At 45.5% G+C, this 12,709-nt stretch overlaps 1 protein-coding gene across 2 annotated transcripts in view; it reads right to left on the reverse strand.

Annotated features, from left to right (window-relative positions):
* FIRRM (FIGNL1 interacting regulator of recombination and mitosis) overlaps positions 1–12,709 on the reverse strand; it is a 3,285,109-nt gene that overhangs the window by 873,141 nt on the left and 2,399,259 nt on the right. The gene's annotated exons all lie outside the window — the stretch shown is intronic.

A 12,709-nucleotide genomic window follows, 5' to 3' on the forward strand; every position in this document is an offset into this window, starting at 1 on the left:
GCATTGACTTTAAAGCAGTACTGGCTAGCACCCTTTATTGCACTCATCCATATGACTTTTGTCAGGTTGGTACTGTTCCACTGGTTGTATGGGACTGTATAATGGCAGGCACAGCCCTGTGGTGCATTCCCCAGTATTTCTTCCATCAGAGGTGGCCTTTATACAGGGTGTCTTCACTGCATACAGGTTCCAGTGCATTTATTTATTTATTTATTTTATTTACAGAGTTTTATATAGCGAAAACTTGACCTGAATTGGGTGTCTGAGCGCTTTACATATCACCAGCTGCATTACATGAGGACACATTCATTTTTGTTGGGCACGGGTAGATTAATTGATTCGCCCAGAATCGCAGGATGTTCAGAGTCATTGTCTAAACTGGAACCCAGTTCCCCCAGATTCGAGGTTGACCGCCCTAGCTGTTAGGCCAACTCCTCTCCCCATGTTTCTTCCAGCAATGTAATCCATTGTCGTATTGCACACCTGTTGGACCCTGACTGTCCACAGCAAAGTAACCCAAACCTTTAGTGATGTTATCTTGGGCAGTGCCTGCAGGAGTCACTTGCAGACCGTGTGGAGACGTGGGACGTGATGTGAAATACAGGGGACCCTGCAGACTTTGGGGAAGAGTGTTTAGGAGGCCTTGTGTGGGTGAGGTGCAACACTTCCTTCCTGGCACTCCTGTAGTGTACCCTCGGTATTCTTGTACCCTTGGCCCATTATACTTTGTCTGATCATTCTATATTGTGGCATTCTGCTCAGATGAGAAACATGCCTTCTCTCCAATAACTCAAAAGTCATACTCCTATCTGTCCTTCCTTGCGAAACATACACAAAAGGACACATGCTGTTCTTTGCCAGGGCCCAGATTTTATAAATCCCTACATATACATAAATACATTTATGCATGCGTAGATAAAGAAGGCCAGAAATATGTTGGACTAGAGGTGTCAATTTTGTTTAATTTAAACCTTTTTAAGTGATCAAAATGCTTTCGTTTAATTGTTAAACCATTAGATATTTAATAGAGATCTATATTTCACCTGCCAAATGTCTTCAAAATCAATAAACATTATAAAAGAGAATAATGGCTTGCCACATTAATACTAGTCTACAGTATTTAATTTGAGCCAGTAGCTGCAGCACTTACTTATGGGGAACAGCAGTGCCATCTGAACACAAGGGCACGCTGGGCAATTACCCGGGGGCTCCATGAGCATAGGGGCTCCACGAGCATAGGGGCCCCATGCAGACTAGAATTTAACACCATTTTTCTGTTGAACATTTTTAGGTCTCGCCCTGGAATTCGCATCCGAAGGATGCGTCCAGGGTCGGAGACTTATAGTTATCGGACACGGGGGAATGAGGACAAGAAACTGTCACGAGCTTTTGAAGGCAGATTTGGGTGCGCGAACACGCACGTTCCGTCCCGCGCCATGCACATGCGCGCGCATATACACAAACAGCAGACAGACACTCGCTCACACACACACCCTCTACCCCCCACAGTCACACACACAGACTCCAAGACACATACACACACGCACGCACGCTCACACACATGCACAGCCCCCCACCGATGCACGCGCAAACACACATGCCCCCCGCCCTCGCAGCTCAGGCGCGCATATACACAAACAGACAGACACTCGCTCACACACACCCCTTCTCCCCCCCAAAGTCACACACACACAGACTCCAAGACACATACACGCACGCACGCACGCTCACACACATACACAGCCCTCCACCGCCGCACGCGCACACACACATGCCCCCCGCCCTCGCAGATCATCAACAACGCGAAGCCACACTCACCGGCTTCCTTGGTGCGGCGGCTCCTCTCATCGGCATCTGCAGGGCCCGGCAGCAGGACTCTTCCTCCCTCCTTCGGCACCGGGGCGCAGGGTAGGCTTCTGCCTCCTCCGGTGCTCCAAACAGCCGCGGCTCTTCTGTGGGATGCGGGGTAGGCTCCCGCCCTCCTACTTCCTGTTTCCGGTTGTCCCGCCCGGCCTGCCTGACTTCCTGGTCGCAGGCCGGCGGCGCGAGCTCTGAACTTGTGCAAACGAAAAGTGCATAGAGATGCAGTGCTTGCCAGACCTCATTAATACATGGTTATGACGTGGAAAGCGCTGCTCTATTCACTCAGCTTTATTTTTAATTAAATCTCGCCCGTGTACTGCATCCATGTCGGAGAAAACAAAGCAAGTACCAGAGCTTTACAGCACTGCTCGTCCGGAAGAAGTGTAGCTTAAAACAGCTCTCAACAAATGTGATAACTACTGAGAGCCTTAAAGGCAGTTGTGGAGATGTTATGCAAGGTCTGCCCAATTATTAATTTTTTTTATGTGAACACTGTGCTTTTTGTCTTTAACTCAAAATGTTAGAGCTGAGAGAGTAAGTTCAGTCATGCCCACTATACTTATGGGGACCAATCTCATGGTATGCATATACTGGAGCCACTGAAACTGAATTGCATAACAAAATGAATACATGAACGCACAAGACTAGTGCACACTTCATTCCACAAAGATTTCTCTTGCAGGGGCAGGTTAGGAATTTTCCCTTGCATTCTGGCAGATGTTTTGTTTTTCCCACTAAATAAAAGTAACACTGCCACTACCAGCATGTAAAGAAAAGCAGGACTGGATGGCCTAGTCTGGACTCGATCGGTAGGGTTACTGCACAGCCTGACAGAGCAGGATTTCATAATGCTACAAGAAGGGCAGTGCAGCCGGTGACATATTCTTGGGAATAGAAAAGTATTCATTATAAATTCCACCACCGCACAGCAGCAGTGTACCAACAAGCGGTGCCACACCAGGTCAGGACATTGTTGCCAACCTCATGAACAGAAGTGTGCACCTATTTGCTGAGGTGCATGAAAAGTGGCAACTAATGGAAGCTTTACAACCCCATCTTGCTGCACTTCACATGATGCTGCCCTGTTACCTCAGAGGAAGACCTGCCCTCTTGAAAAGAGAATTCACCATGTGGAAAGGGGACGTGGCCTTAGACATGCAGGGCTTTATGCAGATAAACTGCCCGAGGCCCTCCTTCAGTTTTCAGACACCCCCCCCACCCCATCCGTTTGCAAATCGAATGTACATATAAAAATTATTTGGACACATCATTAAAATGTTTAACTTTTCTACAAGAAATATTGTACATGTACTTTTTTATGCAAAGAAAATTTAAATACTGCATATATGACTTTTCTACAACACATTTTATATGTACCTTTTTATGCAAAGAAAATTAAAATAGCGCATAAATAAAAACATTGCCATTTACAGTACTAATAGCTCAAACTTAAATATTGCGAGACCTATTGCATTGCAAATGCTTGTTCTTTTTTCTATTTAAGTAAAATTGTTCAAAATTGCTTGCATCATGGATTACTTTTGTACACTGTATTTAGAATAAATAATTCATTCTTATACTTTTTAAGAAGTTTATTTAATACGGTTTGTAATTTGTCATACTTATGTACTCTTTCCATGCTTCGCGATGTAGGGAGCTCCCCAGGCGCGTATAAGCCGAAAGCTAGGACCCGTAGAGAACAGTTCTGTTCCCCCTTTACTGTACTTTTTCCCTGTGCAGTATATCTACTAGTATTACTCTTTTTCTTTCCTCCTAGTCCTCTTATTATTTCAGTTCTTCTATTCTTGTTTCTTTATGTATTCTCCTGTCCATTAACAAGTGACTCATACTCATTCTCCTCTCTTGCCCGGAACCCTGTTCTTTACCTTTTTCACCATTATTATCCCCAACACCGATTCTTTTCTTATTCTTAAACCCTATACACCTAAATTTACTTTTTTTTCTGCTAACATGCACATGTCTGTGAACATTTCCCCTGCTTCTCATCCACTATGCATTATTTTGTGAAATGTTCATGGCCTTACGCACTTTATTAAACACAATAAAGTACTCTCCTATCTACAAGCAAAAAAAAAAACTGATATTCCTCTTCTGCAAGAGACTCATTTGGATGCTCTAGAATCCTCTAAGTTACGATGAGATTGGGGGAAAAAGTCATTCACTGACGAAACAACTCCACCCTAATGAGATCCATCCACGGAATTGTGGTATAGCTATTCGAATTCACAAATCTTTGCCTGTTACCATTATCAAAACCTGGACTGATCCAGATGGTAGATATATTTTTGCAACGCTCAGAATTGGAGATAAGGTCCTCTGTGTGGGCTCAGTTTATGCTCCTACGGGAGCCAAAAAAGTGCTTCTTTCTCAGTCTGAACCGTTTGCTGGTAGAAATTGGTGCATCCAGTTATATCATTGCCGGTGATTGGAACCTTGCAGAGGATGCTATAATTGACAGAACGGGTACCCTGGATAGGTGTAATGAGGTAAACAGAGCCTTGTTGGGAGACATAACATTAGATCAGGGACTAGTGGACCATTGGCGTCTTTGTGACCCTTCTGACCAGGAGTACACCTTTCTCTGCTCGACCCATGGTACACAATCCAGGATAGACTATTTTCTTATTTCGCATTCAGTGGTTGCAAGTACCACTGAATCCCGTATCTTAGAAGATGCAATATCAGACCATTCCCCTATCCTTGTTACTCTAGAAATAGGATTAACTTCCCCAGGCCATAAACCATGGCGTATGAATATACAAAGGTACCGCCCTCCCAAAGGTAAAGTTTTACTTCGTTCACATATTTCTGATTATTTAGCTATAAATAAGACATCTGTTACTTCCTATAGAAGTGTTTGGGCAGCTGCCAAAGCAACTATCCGTGGTCAATTGATGAGAGACGCTGCTGAGGCCAATAAATCTGCGTCCCTACATCGTACAGAATTGGAGACTCAAATTACTTCCCTTACACATTTATATACATCTCATCCCACAATACCTAACCGTCGAAAACTAGAACTTGCTAAATTAGCGCTTAATAACTTATATACCTCCAAAGCTAAGTACGCTCTTCAACACCTAAAGGGCAGACATTATGAACAAGGATAAAAAACAGGTAATATACCAGCAGCACAATTAAAACAATGTGAGACAGCTATGGCCATTCCTACATTACGTGCAGAAAAAGGTGAGATTCTTACGAGACCACAGAATATTGTGGACACTTTGGCATCCTTTTATAAAAAAACTCTATACCCATGAAACTTCAATATCTGAAGAACATATAATCTCATATCTGGCTGGTATCAATCTCCCTTGCTTCACAGATGAAGGTAGAGCCCTGCATGGTGGTGATATTAACAAGGAAGAAATTGCTGCAGCCATCACTAAAACTGCCTTATCACAAATCTCCGGGTGAAGACGGCATCCCTGCAGAGTTTTATAAATGGATAGGGAATGAAAAGGTTGATTCTTTATTTTCTGCCTTCCATGAGGCGGTTCAAACACAATCACTTTGCCTTACTTCTAATAAAGCGTTGATTATGGTTATCCCCAAACCCAAAAAAACTGCTTGCTTGTAGTAGTTATCGGCCCATTTTACTGTCAAAAATATCTTTATTTAGATATAAAACAAATATCTTTAAAAGAGAATTTCAGGTTCACATTATTCATAACAGTAAAACGGTACAAGCAATCAATTGTTAAACTGCTCCCCTGAACTGCGAGTCCATACATAAAACAACCCCATGCACGTGAACTGCTATTTAAACCATTGTTAGCATTGTTTGCCCAGTACTTTGGGGTTATTTAAAATACATTGATTAATTTAAAACAGGTAGGGGTAAAGCAGTGACAAGCTGTTTTTGTTTAAAATTACGATAAGCATGCTGGATCAGATTTGTTAATCTTATGTTTAAGTCTGTATTATCTGGACTCAGTGCTGCAATAATAGATTGCCTACAGGTCCGGACACCCAGACGATTTCATTCCCCCCTCAGCTTAACCCTGCGTTGGAGGTCGAAGGCGGGACAGATGCAGACCACATGCAGTAGCATTTCTGCTGCTTTGCCACACCCTCTACAAGTTGTGTCCTCCTCCACGCGACGCCAGGGGGGTAAATATTGCAAGAATCGCCAGTCACCCATTCTAATAGTGATGAAACTGCGTTTTAATTACAGTGAGTAAGGACTGGAAAAGTAAGTGGCAGGGGTTAGCCGATTGTAGGAATTAATGACAGCCCACGCATGGCTTCGTTTTGAAAACAGTGCTTTGTTGGTGATGAGTGATAGCGATCTTACATATTTTTTGATAGCAAGCTTAAATGCGGACTGACTAGGATTGAGGGCCCAGAGGCCGTCTGCTGAAGTTTGTTGGATATAGTCCTTAAAAAGTCGACCAAATGATCCTCCTGGATTTTTCTCAGTTATTTCTTGCCAGACTAGGGACTCTAGTGTGCCTGGGTTGGATTGTCGTAGTTTGTGACAGAGGTTAAGAAATACCCCAATACAGGAGACGTCATAATTCAATAACCCCATCTCTAATCTGATCTGTGAAGGGGATGCGGAGTATGGCAGGTGGAGAACCTTTTTATGAATTTTAAAAAGTGTGCTGATTTAGAGCACTGTTCAGTTTTCCCTTAAAGATCCCTATGCCATACAACAGGGTGGGGCCAATTTTTGCTTTCAGGACTTCTAAAAGAGGAGACAGAGTAGGACCTGAAAGGTTTCTTGAAAGCTTAGTCAATGACACCGCAGCGTCGTTGCTTTAACCTCAATCTCTTTACGCTGCTTTATAAGGTTGCCCCTGGAGTCCAGATGGACCCACAGGTATTTGTCTGACTGGCCAATGGCGAGGTTGTTGTAATTAAAGGACCATCCGCCACCGGTGTATCGCTTCTTCCCGAATGGGACAACCTGAGTCTTCTTCAGATTGACTTCTAATTGGTTCTTGATCGCATATTGCAGCAGTGTGTCAAGCAGTCTTTGCAACCCCACCCTGGTGAGGCTAAACAAGGCCAGATCATCGGCATATAAAAGATTGCTCAAGGCCGTACCTCCTACTTTTGGCCTGTGGCTGTTTACGCCGTCCAGGGTACTAGACAAATCAGCAATGAACAGGTTGAATAGAAGGGGGGCCAGCACGCATCCCTGCTTGACTCCTCTTATTGTGAAGATTTTACACGAGAGGTGCATGCCGGACCCCAGCTTCACTCGAACCCAAGTGTGTGAGTGCAGTTGGATAATTGCATTCAGTAATTTGTCAGGGATCCCCCACTTCCTCAGCTTTTCCCATAGGGCCTCCCTGGAGACCCTGTCAAAAGCGGCTTTAAAGTCGACAAAGCAGCAAAACACAAACCTAGATGTTAAAAGGGCTTTGACGACAATGGATGACACCACTAATAAGTTGGTCATGGTCCCCGAGTTGGCAGTGAACCCGGTTTGGTTCATTGGCACCCTATTGTGGTCGTTTACCCATTGCCTCAGGTCCTCCAGGAGGAGTAATGTTTCGCCTCAATGTCCAACAGCGCTTTAAGTCTATAGTTGTTAGGGACAGCTCGCGAGCCTGACTTGTAAATCGGATGAATAATTGCACCCCGCCACGAGGCTGGGATTGTTGCGGTTCTCAGTGCATAATTAAAAAGATTAGTTAACAATCCAGACCAAAAAGTTATGTCCGATTTAAACAAGTTTTGTGGGAGGCCGTTAGAACCTGGTGCTCCATCTTGTCTGGCCTTTGTCACGGCTGTGATAACCCTGTCTTCGGTTACCTGATGAACCTCATCAAAGAGTGGTGATGGGTCGATGGGAGTGCGCCCTTTCATTCTAAGACCGGGACCCTTTTCTAGAGGCAATCCCTGTCCTGCTGGATCTTGGTGGGCTTCTGACTTGAAATGATCCGTAAGATAGATTGCCCATTCGGTTTCTTGAATATTTGCCGTTCCAAAACTTGAGGAACTCAAGGTTGATTGATTGATTAGGGCCCAAAATTTCCTAGCGTTTTTCCTCTTACTCTCCCACACCAGTTTGCACCAGAACTGATTTTCATATGTGAGCTTGTCCTTGGTGATCGCCAACCTGAAGGCCTTTTGAGTTCTGTGATATCTATTTGAAATTTTGATGTTGCTAGGGAATTTGACTAGTTGCCGTAGCGCGTTGTTCCTTGTCTTTTTAGGTGATTTTGTATTTAGAGATGGTACAAACTTGCAGGTCTGAGTTCGACTGTGACCCTGTGTTCTAACTGGAAAGCATCCGGTCGGGTGAGAGCAAAGCGATGTCCATATAGCGGTTGGTGCGGCGTCTGGATTGCTATTACCGTTTGTAAAGTCCTTACACACTTGTAAAGCTTTTGGGCCAGTGTCGTCACTCCACTTCAAACGCTTTAGATTTTCAGAGTATATTCCCTGACAGGTTGGGGGTGCTAGTTTATGCGTCCCTGGTCTTATGTTGAGGGAAAAAACCTGGGGCCTGTGATGGCTTTCAGTGCGTGGGAGAATACTAAAGGTATCAAGGGAGTGTAGAAGGTCAGCATTGCAGATGGTGTAGTCCAAGTGGGAGTATTTACTGCCATTTGACCAGGACCAATTTGGCGGTGTGTCCCCAGCTGACCTCCCGTTCATTACCAGATAGCCCGCACTATACAACCTCGACACGCAGAGCTGTCCCAATTCGCTATGGGCTTGATTCAGCGGCCTTGTTTGAGTTATGGCCTCAATAATGTTGAACAAAGAGGGCTCATCAGTGTCCGCAGTTATTCCCTGAAAGAGGTTAGTGTTAAAGTCCCCCGTGGCTATGCAATCTGCATTTGGGTGCTCAGCGGCTATGTTGCTCATAATTTCTGTAAGGCGAGCCAGATGGGCTTTTTTGGTGCGAGAGCTAGGATTGAGATATACATTTAAGAGGAACAATGAGCGCTGGTTTCGCCATCGATTGATTTTAACCCCTAGAAACCAGTCTTCTTTGATGAAAAGTCGTTTAATTGTGCCTTTTAAGTTGTTTGATATATAAGTTGACAAGCCGCCTTTGAGCGTGGCCATGGGGGCTATCCCTGAGGGCTGAACTCCAGAGTTTAATAAACCCAATGACAGGGTGGCCATCGACTGCCCAGGTTTCCTGCAGGGCTATTACTGTGTGCTCACATAGGAAGGAGAGGTTACTTGATTCTCAATTTTGTGGTGAAGACCACTGATGTTCCAAGAGCATGTTACAAAATTTGCGTGACCTTGGTGTTCGCCTATAGTTGGTAAGGCTACTGGCCTCGTTGGTCCATCCAAGGGTTTATTTAACTTAACCGCGCGCCCTGCCACTGGGATTCATTCTGTACTTTTGTTTGACAAGATCGCGGGCAACCACTCCCAACCTTGACTGAAATCGACGGCAGGAACCTCTGTTTGTGAAATGTTACCCTGATCTTGTGGACCTGAGGCATTTTTTAGGATCGAATATGGTCTGGGTTTTAACAGCCAGTCTGGTGCTCACAACATGTTGGAGTGATGGTGATTCAGTTAGCAGGGTGGTAGGGTAGCCGGGAGTAGTGTATGGATAAGCTCTGATGCCCCAGTTTCGCAGGGTGGTCTTGTGGTCCAAGAAGGCTCCCACCCAGGTGGCCGGCTTAAAGGACACCAAGGTTGCCTCAGATGGTTGGCTGCCTCTAGAGGGAAGGAACTCTACAGATTCAATGTGCTCCGAGGCCAATCCTTCAAGCCCCGGAATACCCACCACAAGTTTTAGTATGTTCGATCTATTAAGGATATCTTGGCGGCCCTTGGATTTATATTCTGGGACCAATAGGAGCTGATGATGCGGAGGGTCGTTTTCATTCGCATGCTCAGACTTGATCATTTCATTGGAGAACTGGCCTACATCCGATTCATGCTTCTGTTGCGTCTGCCGTTGGGTGGCCTTCGGCGGGTGTTGTATGAGACTAGCTGAATTTACATATTTGTTGTAAATTGTTTTTTAAGAGTCATTCTAAATGTGTCGTTGACCACTCCAAATGGGGTTTAAACCGACGCTGGCTTAGTTTTTCCTTGTTTTGTCATGTGCCTCATTGGATTTGCCTCGTTGATTTCAGTGGTTTTCGTCCCTTGTATTTCTATTGCTATGCTGGGCTCGTCGGTGACTGTTTCCGTGATTGGTTCACTGGAATCAGTGGCGCTCATCATGCCCTGTTGGTTGTGAGACCCTGGTGTTTCTTCCTGAGAATTCGCCGAGGGTGGTGCCGCGCTCGTATCACTTAGAGGCTTGTTGTTTACTGGTTTCTCAAAAAGGGGAAAGAACTTCCGATGAGCCGTATTGATGCTTGCCCTAAATTTGTTTCTGTTTTTGCGCTGTCGTTTACGTTCTCTCTTACTGCACGGTGGAGGGAGGGCTGGGGGTTCATCCAGAATGGGCCCATTAGAAGGCACTAAACTAGCCTTTAGCCCTATAACTGGAAAATCAGCGTTAACTGCGCGCTCACTTGGAGCCCCGCCATTTTCAGTCGTTGGTTTAATTTGAGCTGCACTTGTCGACAAGGTTTGTGTTTGCCCGCTGTTCACCTGCCCATTGTATTGGATTGAGCGGGGAGCTGTTCCGTCGGATAACTCAGTTTCTTCATCTGTGGTGGACCAGGGATTGGCGGGGTGATGAGACAGGGCTGACTGGTTTGGATGTTGCAATCCGGGTTTTGTGGATGGATTACCTCCCTTCACACACTTAACTTCCTTTATAAATCTAGATAGCAGTTCAGGGAGCGAAGAGAGCGAGTCGATAATTGGTGAGCAACAACAAACCGATTGTACAAGCTTTGTGGACGCATGCGCCCCTACAATTAGGTTATTCAATTTGTCGAGTTTGCTGTCAATCCCTGACGAAAATAGCGCTAGGGTGTTTAAAAGGTCAACCTGGACCTCCAGCTTTTCAGAATGGTAGTTTAGAGCGTTGACTATTTGATCCACTGTCTGAAGGAGTTGTGGCCAGACACTATTCGCGGTGTGCTCCGCTTTGTGCTGTTTTTTTAGTGGGTGTTGGGTTGGGAGAATTTTGGGTGTCTTTAAAAAAGAGTGATAAATCCGCTAGGAGCTGCTCGCTAGGGTCGGGAGATCTTAGGTGTTTTTGGGGTGATACCATGATTGCTCCTTGTGAAGGGGGTAGAGTATACTCGGGGGGTTTGCGCAACTGACTGCTCCTTTGAGGTAGTTGTATTTTGAGGTGAGTCAGGCAAATGACTGCTGTTGGTACATATATTGGTGTTTTGCCCATGGATTTGTGCGTAAGTTAGTTGCCCGGAGAAAACTTTTACAGGGTCCATTGGCACCGCCAAATTTTGTTTGCTGAGTGTTAAGTCGGTTTCTGGCGGCTGTGTTAAATCGAGAGGGAGGCTTGGTTCGGGCTGTGGGCCCACCAACTGGGTCTGTACTTGGCCTGATCCCTCTGTAACCAATGAAGAAAAAGAGGGCAACTGGCACAATGGCGACTGTACTTGCCGGTTAACATCAGGATATTGATGAAAAATTGCATCCCCCAGGCAATCCGTGGGCTGGTCGCTAAGTGGTGCTCCAAAGATAAAAATTCCTGAGGGTAGGGCCGAGTTTTTAGTTTCAGATGACCATGGATGGGAGGGTAACGGGTGCGGTTGCCGAGAGGAAGCTCTTAGGGGCCAGATGTAGGAGCCCAAATACCGGTCGTTAACGGCCGAATTCGGCCATTACCGACCGGTATTTAGTGATTGGGATGTAGGGGCATCATTTTACAGATTCGGTAAATTTACCGAATCGGTAAATTTACTGATTCTGTAAAATACCGAATCGGTAATTTTACCGATTCGGTAAAACCCAGATGTAGGTGGCACTCTTCTGAGTCCCAAAGGCCTTACAGATTCGGTATTTTACCACCCAATCCAATTAGGTGGTAAAATACCGAATTCAGGTGTGCATGCACACCTGTGCAATGTGACACACAGACATGCCCTTAGGGCATGTCTGTGTGCCACATGGCACACAAATCCGGAATTGGGGTGCTAGAGGGTGTCAAAGTGACACCCCCTGCACCCTTGCAGGATTCGGTAAATACCGATTAGGTAATCAATGGGCATTACCGAATCGGTATTTACAGAATCGGTAAATACTGAATCTTAACGATTCGGTATTTACAGAACCTGTAAAACCTACATCTCCCCCCTTCATATTTACCGACTCTTAAATACCGAATCGGTAAAATTAGGTATTTAAGAGTCGGTAAATATGAATTACCTACATCTGGCCTGTAGATCCCCTGGTTCAGCCGAAGCTCCGAGCCTCATTGACTCCAGGGACAGGGGCTGTCGCTGGAATGACGAGATGTTCGATGATGGGACTTTTTTAAAATAGTTCAGCAAACTCGAAGATTTTATGGCTTGTGACCTGTCCGCAGTGCTATCTTTATGTGTATCGCTGGCGTGGGTCAGTAATGGTTTTGCCACTTCTACTGTTTCTGTCTCCGCCTGAGATGTTCTAGGCAGTTTTTGACTGCCTGGATTGGACTCCTCTTCCATGGCAGGTTGTATGGGTCTCCTCCGCTTGGGAACCGCTGCGTACTTCCTTACTTTCCCTGATCTCATAGTTCTAGCTGCTGGAGATGAGGCTAGTACTTCACAACTCCCAGTATGGCGCACTTCCAGGGAGGATATAGTTTGAAATGTCCTGTCTTCGAGAAAAGGAAAGGGAACTGGGAGTTGGTTAGTGGCTGGATAGTTGGTGGCTGGCTGCTGACTGGCGGCTGGCTGGCAGGCTGGCTGGCTATCCGGCTAGCTGGCTGGCTGGCAGTCTGGTTAGCTGCCTTGGGTTGATAATCCAACTCTATTAGGAT

This window comes from Lissotriton vulgaris, chromosome 1_1, assembly GCF_964263255.1.
Source record: "Lissotriton vulgaris chromosome 1_1, aLisVul1.2, whole genome shotgun sequence".
NCBI lineage: Eukaryota > Metazoa > Chordata > Amphibia > Caudata > Salamandridae > Lissotriton > Lissotriton vulgaris.